Here is a 23508-nt window from a genome sequence, read left to right on the forward strand (position 1 = left end):
CATCTAACCTTCTCTTGAAGACCCCCAGGGTAGGGGAGAGCACCACCTCCCTTGGGAGCCCGTTCCAGACTTTGGCCACTCTAACTGTGAAGAAGTTCTTCCTAATGTCCAATCTAAATCTGCTCTCTGCTAGCTTGTGGCCATTATTTCTTGTAACCCACGGGGGCGCCTTGGTGAATAAATACTCACCAATTCCCTTCTGTGCCCCCATGATGAACTTATAGGCAGCCACAAGGTCGCCTCTCAACCTTCTCTTGCGGAGGCTGAAAAGGTCCAGTTTCTCTAGTCTCTCCTCGTAAGGCTTGGTCTGTAGGTCCTTAACCATTCGAGTGGCCCTTCTCTGGACCCTCTCCAGCTTATCCGCATCCCTCTTGAAGTGTGGCACCCAGAATTGCATGCAGTACTCCAACTGCGGTCTGACCAGCGCCCGATAGAGGGGAAATATCACCTCCTTGGACCTATTCGTCATGCATCTGCTGATGCACGATAAAGTGCCACTGGCTTTTTTGATGGCTTCGTCACACTGCCGACTCATGTTCATCTTGGAGTCCACTAGGACTCCCAGATCCCTTTCCACTTCCGTGCCACCCAGCAGGTCACTCCCTAGGCAGTAGGTGTGCTGGACATTTTTCCTCCCTAGGTGCAGCACTTTGCATTTCTCCTTGTTGAACTGCATTCTGTTGTTTTCTGCCCACTTGTCCAACCTGTCCAGATCTGCTTGCAGCTGTTCCCTGCCCTCCGGCGTGTCCACTTCTCCCCATAGCTTTGTGTCATCTGCAAACTTGGACAGAGTACACTTCACCCCCGCGTCCAAGTCACTGATGAAGACATTAAAGAGTATCGGTCCAAGGACCGAGCCCTGCGGGACCCCACTGCCCACACCCTTCCAGAGTCATCCAAGTCACAGCCTCTTAACTTGTTAACCAGTATGGGGTGGGATACCATATCGAAGGCCTTCCTGAAGTCTAAGTATACGACATCCACCCCTCTTCCTGTGTCCAGGCGTTTCGTAACCTGGTCATAAAAAGAAACTAGATTGGTCATGCACGATCTGCCTGCCACGAACCCGTGCTGGTTTCCCCTCAGCAGAATTTGTCCTGCCGGGCTCTCGCAAATGTGAGCCTTGATAAAGTTTTCAAAGACTTTGCCAAGGATGGAGGTGAGACTGACTGGCCTATAGTTGCCCGGGTCTTCCTTCCTCCCCTTTTTGAAAATGGGGACCACGTTGGCCCTTTTCCAGTCCTCCGGGACTTGCCCCGTGTGCCACGAGCTTTCAAATATTCCTGCCAGTGGCTCTGAAATGATGTCAGCCAGTGCCTTCAGCACCCTCGGATGGAGCTCATCCGGGCCTGCCGACTTAAAGGCATCCAGTTCTTCCAAATAAATCTGCACCATCTCAGGGTCTACACATGGTAGTCTGGCGTCTTGCTGCTGCCTCTCTACAACCCCAGTGAGAGACTTGTTGTGCCCCTCGCTTAGGAACACTGAGGCAAAGAACTCGTTGAGGAGTTCAGCCTTGTCCCCTCTGTCTGTCACCAATTGTTTCTGCCCATTTAGCAGGGGTCCTATTCCTCCCTGGAATCTCTGCCTCTTGCACACAGTTTATTTGAAACTGTTTCAAAACATTATAATGTGTATGACTAGATATCTTTAAAACATAGAGGACACACCCAGGCATGCAGGGGCATGTGCTTGAAGTGGCACAACTTGCTGCAGCACACGCCCCTGCACATTCACTTTGTTGTAAAACAAATTGTCCCACAATGGGCAAAACTGTTCTTGCCCAACTCCTCCTAGCTCTTTGGCCAAGGAGAGCTGGAGGTTGGGGCCAGCACAGGTGCTAGTCCCAGCAGTCTTACCTGGTGGCCTAGAGTAGTAGTGCACAGGTTGGGCAGCACAGAGGCCTGGCCACCAGCTAAAACATTACTCTGAGAACCCCAGAGTTTGTGTGTCAGCACATGCTTGTTGTGCGTGAGTTGCACTGCTTTTTTTTTCCTGAGGGTTGTTTTTGCTACTAGGAAAAATTATCATTTGCTGCATGCGGTTTGCAGAACCACAAAGTGGCTTGTTGCATCACAAACTGCATGTGCCTGCACATCTGGATGTGGCCAGGCAGTCTTTATAACTGCCAAAAGATCAACAAACCATTAATTTGCAAACAAATTTCAAGTTACTACCTAAATTAATATTATTAAATATATTTTCTAGTCTTTCTATTTTGCAGAGAAAGATCAGAATCCTAGAATTAATAAATAAGACCATCAGCTATTTCTATTACATACTTGCCCACCTACACAAGATGCTGACAGCGCGCTCATTACTGCACAGTTGCACTGACGAAATTTTTTGTGACACTGACTTCGCAGTAGCTTCTGACTATTGTGCAGTAGTGTCACATCATGCTTCCTGCTATGCAACGCTACTGTACAGTAGTCATGAGCTACTGTGCGGTTAGTGTCTCGTGTAGATGCAGCCAATGAAAATTAGACAGGTCTATATGTTTTATATTTCTTTGGGAAACAAAATTGCAAAACAACTTAGTGTGATTGGAATCCTTAATGATGAATTCTTTCTCCATGACTGATAAGTATTTATATTATTGCCATGTCAGAGCTGGACAGAATTCAGCTAGAAAGTGTTCCTATTATATATCCTGTTTGGTCTGGTAATCCTTTCCAATGCATTGTTTAGGGTTATTCCTTCCAAATTAAAGTAGTCGCTCACTGAAGTAAAACCCCATGACTTCTGTATTAGAGAGAGAACCAACTTAATGAATAAGCAGAGTGCCTGGAGAATAGATTAACCCTAAGTTGCAAGGGACATTTTCCCCTTTCAAAGCAGCAATAAATACAGTTTGGAGACTGAATATCACATTTTCTATATCTGCGATAAAATGAAAGAAACAAAATCATCTTAACTCAAAGGGGGAAAGCAGGGGAAACAATATCATTGTGTGATCTTTGAGGACTCTTCATATCGGCAACTGTGAATTACTAAGAGCTGGTCCTCATAAAAAATCATTTCAGTTACATAGCAGTACACTGATAAACTACTAACTGGCAGTGCACACCCACTAAGTGCTAAGATTGACCACATAAATACATTTGCATCATCATCTGAGTAGATGGGAGATTGTTAGTCATCAGTGAAAAGCAGAACTGAATCCAGAAGTGCTCACCATTATACGCTGCTCATTAAGAAATGCAGTAATATTGACAGAATACATATTATTGCATATACATATATACTGCTTCCATTCATGCATTAACCATACCTAATATCTGTCCTGAATTCCAGTGTATGAAAAATCTAATGCTCTTAGAGCAGGCTGAATCAGAGCAGCATAAATCTTTTGGTCATTATAGCTGAGTAAGAAAATTAGACCAATAAATGTCATGCAAAAGGGTAAATGGTGAGAAACATTGAAATCTGAGTTCACTTACACACTAAGTACAGCAATAGGTATAGGTTAATGTGCTTGAGAAATACCAAGGAACTAATTTAATGAACAACAGCAAAGTAATTTGTATATAGAAGCAAAGGAAGATTAAAATACCCTCCACCAGCATACAGCCACTAGAGAATTTTGTTAAAATAATAAGATAAAGAGTTCTGGTCAGAGTTCCAGTCTGAATGATTCTCAGTCCTTGTGTATTAATTTTCACTTATTGTGGCTGGTTTTGATCTCTTTCATTAAAAAGGCTTGGATAATTTTATAGCTAATGGTAATGTTTATAGTTATAGGAACTATAAAGACATTTAATGGTCCAGGGTGTGAAATGATTCACAAAGGATTGGAAAGGGATTTCTTCTCTTCTGGTTATGGGATTGAACCATTGCTGTAACACAGGGCAGACAACAAGAAAAGCACCTTCTTTTGAACTCTGTATTATACATGACTATTAAAGGGCAGGATGTTGGCTGGACTAATGATTATGTCTGGTTTAGTAAGTCTGTATTCCTAATTCTAAAATTATGAAGTAAGCCTCTCTGCTACAGAAATACCATGGGATTAACATTTTTAAAAACAAACTGCTTTGAGACTTTCACAGCAGGTAATCAGGAAGGTGGCTCATGGAGGAAAGAATTGAGAGGGCGCAACTGCCATAAATACAGAGCTACAAGGATATCACTTAAAAGGACCTGGTCCATTTAAAAATCATTTCATTTTATGTTATTTTTACCTGCAGTTTTTACAAATGAAGCTCAAGATTGTAACAGCTTCTTGCACAGGTCTTTCATATAGCAAACAAAACAAAACAAAACACCTCCCCTCCCCCCAAGTTGAACTAAAAGGTAGATTTATGTGTTTATAAACACAAGAATACTGCCATGGGTATTTCAGAGTAGATGTTTTGAACACTACCTTTTCAAAATATACTCTAGATATCAAATTGATGGCATCCATTTAAGATATTATTATTGTATTGAATTTATAAAAATATTATGTCTTATGTTACATACATTACATAAGGCTTAGCTATTTTTAGACCAATGATTCTCAACCAGGGTACTGTGGTACCCTGGGATACCTTCAGATCCTTTCAAGGGTTTTGTGGGGTGCCACACAATGTTACCACTGCTGGATGTGTACACAATTTACAAGATAAACCCAGAGATTTCAAATAAGAACCCATAGTGTTACTCTTATTATTTTTCTGTAGTCAAAAAAGTGAAAACTAAGAGCCTGCATTTTCCAAGGGGTGCATTGAATCTACTGAGGGGTGCCTCGAGTCAATCAACGGGTGTCTCAAGTCTAAATAGGCTGAGAACCACTGCTCTAGACAGAGATGAAGAGTATGGATGAGTTGCCTGGTCAGGGAAGGCTGGAATCAATTAGTATAGGATACAAAAAGTAGCATAACATGCCCTGGACACTGCCTAAGGGGATGTCCACCCGAAAGATTAGGGGAGCATGACACCTTAGCCTGGGGCTACTCATTGCAGCTAACTTTGCTGACGTCTGCCTGCTGCTTGGAAGCAGCTGGCTCAGACAATGGATGTCATAGAGCTCATGATACTTTAATTTTGTGGAGCAACAGTGGAGTTTGCTGCTTCTGTGGGGGAGAACTGACCCACATTTTTTGCCACCAAATTCAGCTATTTCTTTCCTGAATTCATCCTTTTTTTGTCCTTTGGACATTGGCTTTGGCAGCAAAAAAAAAAAAAAGAGTGAAAGTTTCCCCACCCAGGCAGCAGCTCCAGTGCCAGTCTAGAGGACTACAATTCCCAGAATACCTTGCACTCTATGCCACTGCTTGGCTTTCTGTTTTTTTCCTGCACCTGCAAAGGAGAGAGTAGGAGGCAGCAGGGGAGGTTGAGAGGAAGCTCTCCACAGCACACTTTTTCCACACTATGCTGCTGAAGGCAAGGTTATATAGCCCACATGGGAGAGTGTAAAGAGGGAGATTGGGCCAGACTGAGTGAGAAGTGCTGCAATATGGTGAAACAGGATAAAGGGGAGGAAACAAGATGGAGATAGGAAGAGACTGAAGGAGATGGTGCACAAGGACTTGTATGTTATATATTATTGGTGCACTAGAACAAAGCAGGAGTCCTCTTGCAAAAACAGTACAGAAAATTTAAACAAAAATTCTCATATCAATGAGAATGTTATTATGCATATGCTACTGGGGCAAGAGGCTGTAAATTAACATCATAGACGTCCTTAATCTTGGTATTGTCTAAATGAGTGATTAATTTTTGCAAGGTGATGTTCTCTTAGTTCAGTTTTAAGTGAATGAAAACAAATACACAGCCTCACACATACACATTTCACTCAGTGCTTAGGAGAGATTTTCAAAGGCAGACAGTCACTCAACTTTTATTAAAAGTCCACTGAGGTTGAACTACTAATTCCAGTTATTGCCCATTTTGAAAACCTCCACATGCACATTAATTTTAATTAAATATTCTCAGGTTATGTTTATTCTGCACACTGTAGTTTGCAGTAGAGCTATAAAAGGTTTTCTCAGCTGCTGGAAGCTACCTAGCTTCAGTAAAATGGATCTCCACATAGATTAATTTATGCTGTTTTGGTCACATTCATATGTTTCATCTGCAACACTATATATGCCCTTTTACCACTACAAAAAGTGCATGTTCAAACTCACATCTCAGCTGTAGTGCTACAAGGATGATGCAAGTGCTACCGAAATGTTCTTGGATGAAACAGAAATTTCTCTGTAGCACTGTTTTACAGTGCTACCTGTAATACCGGAGCAGTAACACACAGAGTTATGGGAGATTCTTGCTCCTTTGGTGTTCTGAAATGCTCTCTTGACCCCTGCCCGTGATCACTGACAGCCTTCTCATTGTTTCCCCTTGCTCTGGTCAGGGAGAGGGTAGTTGGTTAGTGATTGGACTGGACTGGGGAGAAGGAAGGAGCAGAGGAGCAACCCCCTGGCTGGAAAGTACACCTTAGCAGTGACTTTGCAGCTCTCCAGCCAGGGGGCTCTGACCATCTGAAAACCCTTTGTATACATGTTTGTGTAGTGCTTCCAAGTGCTATTGCACTTGTAACACTACAAATGTACATCTGAACGTAGCCTCTGTGTTATCATGGCTAAACTGTTCCTGGTATCTGAGCTACATTTCTGGTTAAACATGCCGTTTCTTGACAGAATGTTAAAAAGCATATCAGTGGAGCTTAAATAATAATAATCATAATAGCAATAACAATTATTATTATGATTATTATTATTGTTATCATGGTATGCCAGAATGGGGTGCACTGCTTTTTTCATGAGACTCAGTAATACAGCTGCTTCAAGCTTCCACATACTAAGATAGTTGAAGGTTATGTTGACTGACAATACACTTTAAACCAAACATTTGAATATCAAGATGCCTTTCTATTGAAGTCAATTGAAATTATTTTGTACAGAATTCACATGAATTAATTGGATCTGACCTTATGCTAAGATGACACAGAAGGCACAGAAGGGCACAGAAGGGAATTGGTGAGGATTTATTCACCAAGGTGCCCCCAGGGGTTACAAGAAATAATGGCCACAAGCTAGCAGAGAGCAGATTTAGACTGGACATTAGGAAGAACTTCTTCACAGTTAGAGTGGCCAAGGTCTGGAACGGGCTCCCAAGGGAGGTGGTGCTCTCCCCTACCCTGGGGGTCTTCAAGAGGAGGTTAGATAGGCATCTAGCTGGGGTCATCTAGACCCAGCAGTCTTTCCTGCCTATGCAGGGGGTCGGACTCGATGACCTATTGAGGTCCCTTCCGACCCTAACATCTATGAATCTATGACATCCATATCTATTAATATGCATAACGGTGACAGAGGCAGGGAGAGATTCAGGGGTGGGAGTCTAGGCATACAGTGATGCTCCAGGGGTGTTGATGGTAAGCCAAGCCAGAGGACCCTAAATTCTGCATCAGGTCATACCCACTAACTTCCGGTAACCATACAGGCCAGATCGGATCTGCAAGCTGGACTTGGCCTGTGACTAGTACGCTTGACACCCCTGAGCCATATGAATAACCTGATTTATAGACTTTGAATACTGCAGGTGTCACTAGATTCATTCTTTTTAAAGATATTGTGCAAAGCTTCCCTACATCATCAAAACCTTAGCATCGGTAGTGAATGGGGTAAGATAGAGCATCTGCTCAGTCTTTCATAGCCCCTGTGTACCACAGATGTTGACTCCATGCAGATCCTACATAAGGTGGATGAAGAAGAGATCAGAGAGAATGCATTTGTAAGGATCTGATGGTCCCAGAATACTGTCAATAAAAATCCAAACATAAGAATGAAGTCATTAATGGGAGCAGACAGAAAGACTATTTCACAATGGCTGCAAAGGCAGATTAAGGCTGCAGAATATAACTATACAATATAAATAGAACAGGAACCTCTGGCTATCTAGGTTTCTCTTGCCATTGGATTAAGTTTCTTTACCATGAAATATTGAGTGGTTTTTGATGTGCAGCCCACATTAAAAGAAGACAACAGGCATCTTCCTTCAATAGCAAGTCCTACAGCAATGGGCGAGTGGTGATGGGGTAGTTACTAGTGATTCTCTGAAGCCCACAGTCACAGACCTACATAGAGGTGATGGCTGTATAATGGTCATTTTTGTACTTGGAACTGAGACCGGTATGCAATTCAGCATGTGCAGTTGTGACTGAACAGGCCTATTTAGGATTCACTTTGCTTGATCTGTATGGGGAGAGAGGTAGAAAAAGTGTCTTAAGACATAGTCTGTCATTTCATCTGACTGGAAAACTGCAGTGGGATCGTTCTATCTGCAGTCCAAATCAAGTAATGAAGTTTGCAACCTGGAATGTCTGCACCCTAACAGTGACTGACCAGAACGAGTATAGTACTTGTGGTCAGTGAACTTCCACAATTTGAGGTTGACAATGCTACATGTAACGAGACCAGATGTGCAGGAAAGGGACAGCTCACAGAGCATAGTTCTGCCTATGGTTTTTTTTTTTGGAAAGAAAAAGCTAAAAGACAGACACATCCACAGTACAGGTTTTGCTATTTAGACCAAGATTCTTAGTTAGATGCCAGAATTTCCAGTAGATATCAATGAACATCTCATGACCATTCATTTTCAACTGACCAAGAGATAACATGCCATTGTCAACAGTGCATACTCCCTGACCCTTAATGCAGATGATGGAACAAACCCAGCCAACTCCTGTCTTCTGTCCCCAAAGAAGATAAGATCATTCTTCTTCACAGTTTCTGTGCTAGAATAGGCAGGGACTCTGAGTTGTGGAAAGGAACATTTAGAAAGGAAGCGGGGTAGGGGGAGAAAGTCAGTTCAAATGGAATTCCTCTCCTGAGCATTTAGACCATGATCTCATCATCCCAAAATCCTTATTTTGCCAAAGCAACAAATGGAGGTCACCAACCCCTCAAAACAGTGGCACCTGATTAACTACATCATAGTGCACGCCCATAACCATTGCAACTTCTGTATCACCATAGCTATGACTAGAACAGACAATTGCTGGACAGATGGTTGTTTGATATGTTTTGTCATGTACATTTGTATGACCCCCAAAAGATGTAAAATAAAAAAAGTAATCAAGGAAGAGGTTCAGTACTGACTGCTTGTAAGATATTCCTAAAAGTGATCTTCTCTAGCTGTGCCTCACTGAGACCTCCCTGATGATCCTGGCAACATTGATACCTGAGAGATCTTCAAGAAAGGCATCCACGAGCTGTGTGAAAAATCTGTAGGCTTCTCCACAAAGAAACATCAAGACTGATTTAAAAGATAAAGGCAGGTAACTCCAAACTTTCTTTAACAAAAAAAGGAAAGCCAAAGCTTGGCGGAATTATATCAACTGCAAACATAAGTAAGACAATTATTGCCAGATTAAAGCTGAAATTAAAAATTCAAGAGCAAAAGAACAGTAGTGGAAGGAAAAAGCAGGAAAAAAGCTACAAAATTGTCAATAGCCACAATAGGTAGTTTCTTTAGAATAACCAAAGCTATCTATGGTCCAAACACACAAGAAACTGTCCTTCTGGGGTTCAAGAATGGAAAACATTTCTTGGATAGCTCCATCATCAATGCACAGTGGAAGGAGCACTTTCAAGAGCTTGTGAATTGAGATTCTAATGTCAAATACAATGTACTATCAATGCCATTCCACAGCACCCCATTAAAAACTATCCTGCAGATCCACCATTTTATTAAGATGCCTTGAAACTGTTAAGCAGATGAAGACCAACAAAACATGTGGAACAAACACCTGATGGAATACCAGGTGAAATTTATAAGCAAGGTAGAAAAAACTTCTCTCACCAACTACATATAATCAATCTGAGAATCAGGAAATGTGAGCAGATTCCCATTGACTTGCAAGATGCCAGACTCATTACCATATTTAATAAAGGAGAGAGATTGGATTACACTAATTATCATTGCATTGCATCTCTGTCCGTAACTAGAAGATCCTCCCATGAATTCTAATTATTATAGCCATTTTCCTTCCGAGGGAATTCAGTTAGAGTCCCAATGTGGTTTCAGACCACTCAGAGGTACAGTAGATATGATCTTTGTTGCTAGACAACTGCAGAAGAAGTGCCACAAGCAACACTGAAGTCTTTACATAGCCTTCATTGACCTGAGTAAGACCTATGATTCAATCAAAACAGAGTTTTTATGAAAGATCTTGATGAAATTTGGATGTCCACCAACATTTGTTACTAGTATCAGACTTCTTCACAACAACATGACAGCAACCATCCTAAACGACTGAGAAGTGGACCCCTTCACGATTGGAACTGAAGTAAGGATATGTGATTGCATCAACATTCTTCTCTATCTATGTCACAGATATTCCTCATCTCGCTGCTGATGGACTTTCATCTGGAGTCAACGTTCAGTATTCTATGGATGGGAGAGTCTTTAATATCAACTGGTTATGTTCCAAATCTGGAATAACCAATACTGTCATTACTGATCTTCAATATGCTGTGTTGTGTGTGTCTACTCAGGCAAAGAGTTCCAGGTCACTCAGTAGCTTCTGTGAAGTATATGACATGCTTGGACTCACTGTCAACTTCAAGAAAATTAAGACCGTTTACTAACCCACCCCAAACCACTAGCTCACTCCTTACAATTAGAGAGCAACCCTTGGAGAATTTTGAGCGTTTCACTACTTGGGTAGCTACCTTTCTGAAAAAGGAAACATAGACAACAATATTCAATGCCAGAAAAAAATCTTCCAGTTCTGCCTTTGGACATCTCTGAAATCATGCCTTCAATAGTCATGACATGAGGACCCAAATCAAACTTTTCATCTACCAAACTGTTGCCATTCCTGCCCTGTTGTATGGGTGTGAAGTATGGGCAACATATTTAAAATGTCTGAAAATTTGGAATGCTACCATCAGTGATGTCTTCAGAAGATCATCCATATCAATTGGAAGGATAGAATAACGAAGGCTATCATTTTGACTCAAGCAAACACCACCAGCACCAAAGCTAAGTTTACATGGCTACAGCTCCATTGAACACAACATGTCATAAGGATACCTATCAATTGGTTCCTGAGACAGGTTTTATACTCCAAAGTCACCAATGCTTACCGTTCTAGAGGTGGAAAAAAAAGATTCAAGGACACCTTGAAAGCAAATCTGAAGAAATGTGGTATCAATATCAATACCTGGGAGACTTAAGCACTATATCATTCCTAATGGTGCTGTGATACATGCCATGGAATTGGTCATTTTGAGCAAACTCACCTCACTGTTGAGGCATATAGACAGAGAGACAAAGGAAAAGAGTTATGACCTGACATCACCAGGATCTACTACTCCCTCATGGTACTATTTGCCAAGTGTACAGTCAAATATGTGGATCATGGATCAGGCTCCTCAGTCATCTACAAACTCAACAATGACTTCCCTACTTAACTGGAAGACCATCATCCTTATATCAAGTGACTGCCAACAACGATGACCCATGTAGGTTGGAGTGAAGAAGAGACCATGGAATATGCATTTATAAGGATCTGGTGATCCTAGAACACTGTAAGATTCCTACTGAAGTCCTTGAAATGTGGTTTAACTTTAAGCCATAAATGTCCCTGTGCTGGACCTATGTACAAGAGCAAAATTAACTCCTTTTGAATAGTGCAAGGAGGCTGCATCAATACTTCCAGCTCTTAGGGTAGAGCAAAAGACAGAGAGCTAAGCAGGAGCTCTAGTTCCATCTTGGGAAGGACACTTTATTTCAGTCTCTAGACTCCATTTAGAACCTGATTACTTATTGTTATGAGGGTAAGTAGAGCCTACCCTCAACTGAGAGAATCAGAAAAAAATAACATGGATATTTTCTTCTATCTCATTTTCATTTTCATTCACAGAATCAGTCGGGCATTCAGTCTGATTCAGATTGGAGAATATATTGATCTGACAGCTACTGTTTATGATGATAAGCATTGTGTGCTTCTTCAGGGAGCTGACAACTTGTTTTATCTGATGGAAATTAAATTCTATTTGGAAAAATAAAAAGGGAGTCACTTATGACTCACTCATTTCCATTACAATAAATGCTTTTATGCACATCTGAATACAGAAGTCTACTATCTAAAGGTCAACATTACTCCTGAACCTAGTGACCCATAAGGCTAGTGTGGTTAAGGCATGGCAGCTCCAATAACCAGCAGCACCCAAGGGGGTAGAGTAGCTAGAACCACATCTGGTCACCTTTGACTCTTGGAGTCAAATGATCAGGTAACTATTTCCAGCTGGATCACCTGTGATGGCTAGAATATTATATGTAGAGGTTTGCTTTTAGGAATTGGTTTGAAGGTCAAGTAGATATTGTATTAGAGCAGTGGTCCAGGGCAACAACAAGGCTTAATTGATTTCTAAAAGCCTGTTCTGTTACACAATGTCACAGCCTTCAGGGAAGACAGGGTGTCTGTGACCAACAGATATACACATCTTGGGAAACTGAAAACATCCAAACTTTATTTTCATAATAGAGATAGGCCTGGCTCCAGTGCCCACTTGTAAAACCCTTGGGCTTTCCAGTTTTGGGGGAACAGACTAAATTAGGAGGACACTGGTAAAGCCCACTGTGCCCACCTGGCTTTCACCATTCGATTGAGTGCAGCCTTGGTCCGGGTTGCTGGCAGCAGACATCCTACAGTCTCCTGTAAGCTGGCTGGTAGATGTTTATCACCTGGGTGGCCTCCTCCAATCTCACCTGCCATGACTTCGAATGTTATTCCAGTGTGGGGGAGGGGGGTGAACACCCAGGGCTCCTCTGCATTGGAGAGTCTGCCTAGCAGTCGTCTGTGGGGCTCCACCTCCCCTACACCCTGACCTCACACCAACGTTCGGCGGGTCACCAGATCTTCTCGACTGTACCCCCAATGATGTTGTACTTCTTGAGCTTGACGATCTCCATAGCCCTATCATGCCCTAGGCCCTGCCTCTCGGGATAACACACTCAGTTAGCCATAGGGTTTCAGAAATAACCTCCCCCTGCCCCAAGGCAGTCTCCGCCCAGGACTCTAAATTTAACCAACACTCAAAAAAACAAGGAAGGAGGGGAAAAAAATGCGGTGCAGAGCTGTCTTGCCTGCACTGCCTTGCACTACCTCTCAACCCCTCCAAAAGGGGGAAAAATGAAAGAAACCAAAACAAACTAAGTTGGGAAGGACCTGTCAGGGTAGACCATGACCCCTCACTTCAGGTCATTTCTCCCCTCACTCCGCCAAGTGCGGTATATGGTGCTTCTCTCCTCATCCGCTGTCGGAAGCGTCCCACTTCTGGCGTCCTGTGGTATTTTCACCAGTGACTGGCTGCTTCTTATAGTATGAGCCGGTACCCAGCCTCTTGCTGTCCTGCTCTGCAGCTCTTCTTGCTGCTCCTGGCTTTTTCTGCTCCGAGGGAGAGCCTCCTCTGACTCCCGCATTCTCCTAACACTCCCACCTTTGTTGGTGTAAAGAGCCTCTTCTGGCTCTCCTGTCCCTCCAACGCTCCTGACTCTGTTGGTGTAGAGAGCTTCCTCTGGCTCCTCTGCCTCCTGACCACGCAGCCCTCTGCTGGTACAGAGAGCCCCTGCCAGCTCTCTCTCCCTTGGAGTATCCTGGACGGCGTCCAGCTTGAGAGTCTTGCCCGACTCTTCTCTCCTCCCCTCTCCGTCTTCTCCAGTGGTCCTTCTTATCCCTGCCGGCAGGTGATTGCCGATGACATCACCGGCCAGTTTCAGCTGGATAAAGGCATGGCTTACAACCTGCATGGATTTCCTTCCTCTCTTCAGCTGCACCACGGGTCCTTCTGCCAGTAAGTATTTTTCTTGAGTTATTCTTGTATTGTTTTCTTCTTTTACACGTTATCCCTGCCCTAGGGAATCCCCATTTATTGTTTGGGGCACTTTCCCTTGCTCTCCCCCAGGACACTGACATTAGCATGTGTGCATTTGATAGGTTTATGAAAATAAGACTTTGGCTGACAAGACAAAATATGGACAATATGATGACCACAGGAAGACCAATTAGTGATGCCCAAAGATGAAGAGTCATCAGAGGAGAAAGAATACAAAAGGAGAAGTTTTCAAAACAGCAAGGGGGTAGTTGGCATCAGCCCCTCCAACCTCCAAGGTTGTTGATGCTGGACATTCAAGCAAAGAACCTGAAGGTGGCATTTACATACCAGCCGGATGGACCGCATGCCTTGTGTATATTCTGGGCATTGGAAAATTTGGCTAACGTATGTTGTAATCATCTTGCTTGCTTTGCCTGCATTGCTCTTATTTCCTATCACTGTGTATCGATAAAATTTGCCTATTATCAATCAGAGGAGCTGTGGTTGGTCTGAAGGTTGTGCTTACCCAGATCCACAGGTATTGAGGCTAGCTTGTGAATCCACTGCCAACAACCTGTAGACACGCAAAATTATTTGAGTAGATGAGATAACTTTTATTAGACCAACTGAGTAGTTGAAAAAAAGTTCTTGGCAAGCTTTTGGGCACAGTCACCCTTTTTCTGGCAAGGGGAGTCTCTGCTGTTTTGAGACTCCAAGGAATGAGGGAAGCTAAAAGCGTGGTGGGATGTCAGGATTCTCACTGACATTGGTTCTTTACTGTAGTCCACCTGCACTGTACTACTTCAGGATACCTGGAGCCAAATTCTACACTGCTTTCCAGGAAACTAAATTCTGAAGTTTAAATATAGCTTTTAATACAGTTCTTATACAGGCATAATTACCCCTGAGTTTTGCCTGAGGTAAGACTTCAGAACTTCACAACTTGGCCCATGCCTTTGGTGACATAGACTTCATGAACTTTCTAGACATTTTGATTTTCCTCTTTCCAGGTAGTTTTTTTCTAATACACTCAGTCACCTTCATTTTTATCATTTATCATCTCCTCCAGGCAACCCTTATTCTACTAACAAAGTTCCTCGTGTTCCTTTATATTTTAATAATATGGTGCTTCAGACAACCAGCATATTGCACCATCCTTAAGCAGCATCCTGAAGGTAAGCGATGTATCATTTTATTCTGCCATTTCATCATTTATAGTCTAGCCTTTATCAAGTCATCTATATTATGTTAACATACACATGTAGGTTACAGTTATTCTATTGACTTGCTCCTCAAAGTCATACATACATTTGACATTTAATGTTGTTTTCAAGGCACTATATCTCTTGGGCCTAGCAAAATTTTCTAACATGCCTTGGGGGCTTTGTACACTTAGCTTTAACTTTCTCAGAGAAATTTTCAAATATGCTTAAGGATACATTCTATTAAATCATCTTTACAGCTTGGAGCTTTGTTTTCAGTTTAACATGTTCCAAGATTTCAGTTTGCTGTTCTAGCAGACTTTGCTTGGAAAGAGCCCACAAGGGCAAGATTCAATTCATTTTTATTGATTCCAGAGAGATTCCATGGGACATGAAGAAGTTATGAGTGAACAGAAGCCTCATGGTAGTTTAGGGAGGTAAATTCTGTCGCATCTATATGTCACACTGTGCAAGTCATTCTATCTGCTATACACAGAATTCATACCACTGGGCACGAGTAGTTCCCCACTTCATAGCTATGCTCCACTTTTAATCCTCGTTAAGTCCCAAGAAAATTGTCCCTTAAAAACTGTGACATTTTCAGATCTAGAAAAGCTATTTTATATTACTGATAAGTATTTAAGGTATCCTCTGAGACTTGCAATGCTGGATTTTTGTTGTCAGGACATCTGACTTCATAGAGCTTCCTGGACCCATGTTTCATATGGCACCACACCACCATTATTTTATATTCAGAATATATACATGCAAGTTCCTTAACTAATTGCTTTTTCTGCTTTCAAATGCTTTGCAATGTGCTAGTAAAAACCCTTTCTCCTTAATTTTACATAAACATATATGTAAAATATACAATATATAGTAATATATTAGTATATATTAAATGAATTATGTTGCAAATGTGTGCTAAAAGTTTTAAAAAAGCAAAACCAAATGCAACTCTGAAATACCATATTAAATTTAGCACAATTTCTGTTTTATTAACATTAGAGTAAGCATTTTAAGACAAAGGTGATTAGAATGATATTTCATGCATTATAAATGCAATAGATAAATTTAATAAGATAGAGAGTGGATGCCACAAAGTACCACACTGTTCTTTCTTGCTTCTTCCACTTTTCATTTCTGTTCATCATAAATGTCAACTAGTGCTCTGCTTTTTAAAGGAAAGGCATAATCTAAGACCTGAAAATATTATCTGCTTCAGGGGACATATGAAAATATTAAAATTAGCCTATCTGCATCCTAAATTCATATGCCTGACTTTTAGTCTGTTAAATGAAACAAAACAAAACAGAAAACGCCCCACAACCCAAATGATTGAAAGCTATCTTTTCCTCTGCCCCAGGAAAACCGAATGAGATTATACTTGTTATTTAGCTTTTTGAAATGGAATATTTTTACTTAAAATGCAGTAGTTTGAATTTTACAGAATATCTTTCAAGGAGGCTGGAAAAGTCTTGCATAATTTCAGATATAAGAGTAAAATCCTAGCTCCTTTAAAGTCAGTGGTGACAATCCCATTAACTTTGGTAGGGCCAGGATATCACCCTTTGTTTTTTCTAGCTTTCTTCTGGAAAAGGCAATATATTTCTTATGGACCTTTTTTGAAGATTTAGATTGGGCATAACCTTGTGCTGGTCTGAAGTATGGGGTTGCTATACAGGACGGGGTTATTTTAACCCTCATTGAATGAATGAATGACTATTCTATATAGTGCCAAGGACAGTGTGTAGCATTTAATTTGGATTTAAGCAGTGCATGGCCTTTGATAAGCCATCATCCAGGGGTAAATTTCACCCATATATAAATCTATCCCCTTCAGGGCTCTTTTGTTTTTTTCTCATTTTGTCTTCGTTTCCATGTAAATGCCAATTTTCATCTTTAGGTAAGGGGAATGAAAAAGCTCAGAGGCTGGTTTTGTTGCCAGCAAAACCCCCCATAAAGTTAAAAAAACAAAAAACACCATTAAAAGTCAAAATAGAAGAGGCAGTCAATGCCAACGAACTTGCATGAGCAATCAGAATGAAGATATAGACATGCTTGTGATACATTTGTTTAAATGTAAATGTACACTGATTAAGCAAATCTTTACACGCTGGCTGTCAAATACATGGATTTACACAATTTAAAGTTATAGATGATTGCAAATTTGGCACCCACAGGCAATCAGAGTACAAGGATTTACATAAAGGAAAACAGAGTTTTGCATTTAAAATTATGTAAATAATAATGTATATAGATTGTTATAATGTAAAGAGTAATTTTAAATGTTGAAATCCAAATAGTGAAATGGCATATGGACAATCTGAAAAGTGGATGCGTTTTATCAAAGAAATGTAAAGGAAAGAATTTTAGTTATTTTAAAATAAGCAAAAATATAATCTGGGTAATGGTTTTTTTATACTGCCATGTCAGTCCTAGGTTTATTTAAAATGTTTCAATAAGTATTAGAAATAAAACATATTCTGAACTCTTATTTAGTATTTTCTCTGCTATACTACATTGTAAAAGTCTATTCATAGTTATGAATGGTGATATTTTAGAAAGCACTTATTGATGGATGTTCTTTATGGTTTTTCAAAATATAATGTCATGGTGAAGGGTGTTGGTAACCTTCAGCAATCATGTCTTTGTTCTATGAGCAAGTGAAAAACTCAATGACACTTATGAAGCTTTGATGGAAAAAGTTCTGATTTTTTTTTCAAGGAAAAACATTGAGTTTGGGTCAGGAAAACCATAATGATGGCACCCACATACCTGCCTGGAAGTCTTCTGTCAATTGCATTTTTCCTGAGAAAACAGTAACAAGCAAGCTGATACATTCTGTTTTTAATCTTCCAAATTGAACACTTATGGAATTTCTTTCTGACAATAAAGGTTATTAATTTTCTTCCCAAATAGTATGATTCCTCTCCCCACCCCTCCAAAAAAATTCTCATTTTTCTATGGGGAAGAAATTCTGTTTTTAGAAAGCTTTTTTGGCTCTACTACTCCTTGTTTCTAGCTAAATGGAAGATGCAAATAAGCTTCTTATTGAAGTAAAAGAGTTGAAAAATGGAAGCCACTCTCCAAAGCATTGGCCACATGGAAGCCTTAGGTAAAAATTAACTCCAGGGAAATAGGAGACGTTTTTCCCGAGGAGCAGATTGCAAACACAGAGGATGAAGATTGCAGCTGTGTACATCTGTATTCCAGAAGAAGAAAGCAGCCAGAAATTTGGAGAAAATCCCTGAGTGAAGCCAGAGTGCTGAACTGTGAGGTAAGTCTGGAAAATGAATGCAAATAAATTTCTTCCTTGTATTTGTTCTGTAAGATCAGGGGAATTAGGACTTTGTGAACATTCTTTGGAAATAAACATAATTATGCCACAGAAATACTTGACTCATAAGCACTTTCTTTTCCTAATCAAAGGAAGCTGTGAGACTAAATATTGGTTACTTGCTCAGAACAAAAGGAGTAGTCACATCTTAATAGTAATTTGCTGTTACATAAGAAAGAGATGTATTTTCATCTCAGGAAAATTGGTCTGTCCATTAAAACTTCAGCGTGGAAAAATATTTACTTGCTAAGTCAAGTTGATAATGATATCATGTCCTAAGGAGATGGCATTTGGATTTTGATATCAATTGAATAATTCAGAAAACATGCCATAATGAATACTGTCATTATGAATATTTGGGTGCATCTACATGAGATATGTTGATGCACATTAGCTTAATTTAATGTGCATTATAGGCATGTCTACACATACGTGCCCACGATGCACATTAAAAATGGCAAAATTAGGTTAATAATGCCAAAATTTGATACCTGCAATCAGAAAGATTGGATAAGTTGGTATATGATGTTAACTCATTACATACCACACAGATGTAGTACCACACAGTCTTTAGTACAAAGGACTAGGGCTCCTAGTTGCTGCTTCAGTGCAAACAGCAATGTATGATGGCTGATAAATTTAACCAAAGATAAAAGAATGAAGTACAGATAAAGTAAAAAAAGCAAAAAAAAGTAAGTTTTTGCACATGAATATTGAACAAAAACATATTGTTGTTTTTGAGGGTATATGAGAGAAACAAAAAGTTCTTTGACTGAATGATGCATTTCTCTAAGAAGTGGTGTCAAACTATGGAACAACAAAATTGTGCAGACTCTAAAATCTACAGCAGGTATAGCTAAGGTTTCCTAAGCTTCATTGCTTGAATTAATATTAAGACACTTATAATACTGGGCTCTAACTCTTGTGTTAAGAGAAATAGATGTGCTATTTATGCTTACTTGTCAACATTTATGGTCCAAATGATTGGTATACTGTAGTGAACTTCCCTCTGAATCACCCTACTCTTGAGGCTACTCAGGAGCCTACCACCACCAAGGGAACCCTGGGTGATTTTCCTATTTCCAGTCCCTTTGTGCTGCCACAGTGACCATCACGAAGATAAACAATCAGACCCAGGACCCCCAGTAAAAAATCATAATAGAATATCATGTTACAACAAGCCAAGAATAAATTCAGACTATTTCATATATATTTTAAAGAATAATCTATGTCTTTGCAGCACATATCAAAAAAGCAGGACAAAACAAGTTGAAATCATATCTTGCCTTAACTCCTAACAATATTAGATATTAATTAGAAATGGGGGACAGTCACTTATGAACACTTCAAGCATATTTTTGGTAGTCCCACATGAGTAACTGCAGGAGGAGGAGGAAGCCCTCCATTGCAGTTGGTATACTTAATCTAAGGACCAAGGAAGAACACTGCATCTACAATACACTGAGCACAGTGTATTCAAGATTAACAGTTAACATAAGCAGTGCTCTTTAACCCCAAAACAGTCTAAATTACTGCATCAGGAACAAGGTTTTACACGCACTTGTATTCCTATTAGCATCCACCTATAGCCATGGGGGAAGTATACGCAATTTAGGCACCTCCAACACTTTTCTGCTGGAGGAAAGCCAGAATGTTACTGTCCTTGACTCTGTAGTTTTGCATATAAGAAACAGAGATTTTATTTCAACTTCTTCTATATGTAAATATAAGCAGCTGAAGTTCTACTATAATTATAAAATATTATTCTTCTCCTCTTTAGGTACCGCAAGATGCTGTTACATAATATATTTCATGACTGCAAGACCAAAATGTCTTTCAAAGCTCATACAATTTAGCAAGAGGAAAGGAAATTAGAAATAGATTTTTGGCTTGTGAATCTTATAGAATCAGTAAGATAGCTTAAATGAGTCCCTCTACATGAGCCTTATTGATTACCAAAAAGGTTTTGATGGTGCTGTATTAAGAATATGGGTGGTGATGCTTGAAGTGCATTTTCCAGCTCAGCTAAGCAGGTTATTACAGAATCTGCTTGAGAAGGAGGACAAGAAAAAATATATATTCTGAATTGCAAAAGGAATGACAGGCAGATCTAAAAATCTACAAATGATAGCTGAATTTGCTTTTATTGTACATCTATTATTAAAGTTTCTGCAAATTTATATTCAGTCCCTAAGATTCTTAGTCGATGTGCCGAGGATCAGTTTGCAATTCCAGTCCCTATCATGGATAGTGAAAGAATGTGGTGCCCAATGGACACTGTACATAGGCACCTGTCTTGGTAACATAAAGCAAAATGCTTCCAGAACTTTGGACTGCATTTATTTGATGGCAAGGAGATTAAAGAGTAACTGGCTTAATGAATACATACTGTCCTCTACAGTAATTCAGAGCACAGTGTTCCTGCTTCCATTAGTATTTCACTAATGTAGAAGTTAGACTGAGGATAATATACCTGACAAGTTAATAGTTAATAAGTTAATGTACTTATTAATAGAATGCATTTATATAAAACAACAACAGAAAATGTGTTTTATTGTTTTTTCTCAGCTAATTTGAGCTAAAATTTGATTGTCACCCCTAACTTGAGTTCTGTCCATAAACAAAATAACTGGTGTGTAATGGCACTTTGAAATATAGCTGGCAGGTTTTTCAAGACAGGCAGGCTAACACTCAAGTTAACTGCTCAGTTGCTAACACAATTACTTTGTGTAGCATGATACTCTCACTTAAGTTAAATTAACTGCATGGTAGCCTAGGTATGGATAACTTAACTCTTTAGTAAAACTGTAGTTTAGAAATAGGGGAATGTAGAGTCAGCTACAATGGAGCTGGTAGTCTAAGACAGAGGAACACCAGGCTTCAGGTCACACTCTTAAGATGACCATTTACTTATGACTCATGAGGGAAATGGTCTTGGGCCCTTTTTTCTTCTTGGTTTTTGAGCATTTATATTGAATTTGCTTCACATTTCAAGTTTTTTTTCAATGGAAACATGAGAACTAGAAACTTAGATTTCATTTTCTAAAGTGAGATTCTTATGTTCTTTATTTCAGGAAGACAAGCTTTGAAAAAATAAACATCTACTAAATAGCATGGGACCTTAAGACTACAAGAAGTTACAACACTGCTGTTGTGTTATGGAGTTCTTAGTTGTAAGCCATGTTTAAACCTCCATATGTGTGTTTACACAGAAAGTAAAACAGTTTTAAGTAAAGCTGTTACACCCATTTAGCTCAACTGTTATGATTCCCATGTGTGTAGACAAGCTCAGTTCCAATGCTCTTAGAATAACACTGTGAAGCATCATCAATTTAGTCTCCTCCATTCTGTGTCACAGCTGTAAACCTCAGTCCACCTCTGTGCATTATTTTTTACTTTTCCATAAATGCACTAATAAATATTCTTGGATATTAAGTGAAACACATATATAACATAAATAGATTTTGTAGAGTGTATAGAAGAACGCAGTAAGTAGAATGGACAGAGAAGTTTTACTTCCCATTCACTGAATGAAAGAAAACACTTAGGAAACTTCAGGATGTTGCTATCCATATTTGTTGTAGCATAACCTAGTAATGACAATACAGGTTTGTGACATTATACATCAGGTTTTATGGATTCCAGCTTAGACTAGAATTGAGGATAGGCATTACTTTGTAAGAGGTTGCTTGCATACTGTTGGATAGTATCCTGACACAAGACATTGCTTTCTTAATCAAACCCAATGTAACAGGGGCTCAAGCAGAAGCCCTGTTACTAAGTAGTACCCGACACGCCGATAAAGGGGAGAGCCAAGCACAGCAGTGAGGGTTTAACATACCAGGGAAGGATAAGGGCAATCATGGCTGTCACCGTGCATAAAAGGCGGGTTCTCATAGTTGCCCTCTGGGCATTGGAGAAGGAGCAGAAGACAGCACAGAGGCAGCTGCATAACAGGCAACCCAGCGAGCAGCAACTCAGGAGACCGATGCTGGACTGGTGAGACTGGGGGCACCCCCACAGGGGGCGAGTGGCTGGCGAGACTCTCGAGAGACTGGGTATACACCCTTGCAGAGAGGATCTGGAGATGTTTGTATTCCTGATCAGGACGGTGGGAAGATCACCGCGATCGGCAGAGAACAAAGCTGAGCGGCAATCAGACAAGCAGTAGAACAGCTGCTTCCGCGCTAATGAGGCAGTTAGTGCGGTTACTTACATTGTATCAGGTCCAATAAAGGCCAGCGCTTGGTGAAACGAACACCTGGGTGGTCTATTACTTATCACCCTCTCCTTCAGAGATTAAAATTTATTACTTTTCCATTTCCTTAGTCATGGCAGGTGAGTCCTGAAGAGAAGAGGGGCGGGCAACGGACACCCGCTCACACCGAACAAGAAACAATCGTGGCATTCAGCTATGTACTTTTCTTTGAAGGGTTTATAGAACTTTGCTTGTGAGCCACTTTGGGCACCAAATGAACAGTTGTGGCAGAGGTAGAAAATAACAGGCTTAGAAGGCTTCTGGGTCTCAGTCCCTTCTCCTTTGATCACAGGAGTCCTTAAACAATCAGGGCTTACAGCTTATGTTCCATAGCGATCTATAGAAATTTAAAGACATTGCAAAGACAAGTGCATTGTGGGATTGAGAACACAGGTCATTAGCATGTTTTAAAGAGGATTGTTTTATACACTGTCCACTTGTGTGTTGAAATAATACTATAGACACATTGAACACGTCCACACACGCAAGCACATGCACTTGCATCAGCTCAGATAGAAGCTGTCCAAATTTGAGCCAGGGCTTTTTGCCTCAGGGCACATGCCCAGACATGCACTTTGGTGTGGGGCAAATTGTGCCACCTGGGGCAAAAAATCCCTGCCTAGCTCCTTCTGGATCTGCAGCCAGGGGAAGCTAGAGCCCGGGGCCAGCACCTGTGCTGTCCCAGCAGTATAAAAAGCTGCCCTGTCAAGTAGCTCAGGGCTACTTGCTCTAAGAGCTTATGGAGCCCAGCCAATTGGTACCTGAGGACACTGCCCTTTTTGCCAGCTGGACTGCTGAAGCAGTCCCGAGAGTTCCCTGCACACTCTACCCACTGCAGCAGTCTGGCAGTGGGGGCTGCTGCCTGGCTGTGACCTGCTGTGTACCTGCCAGACATGGAGG

The sequence above is a fragment of the Alligator sinensis genome, unplaced genomic scaffold (genome assembly GCF_000455745.1).
Source record: "Alligator sinensis unplaced genomic scaffold, ASM45574v1 scaffold410_1, whole genome shotgun sequence".
NCBI lineage: Eukaryota > Metazoa > Chordata > Crocodylia > Alligatoridae > Alligator > Alligator sinensis.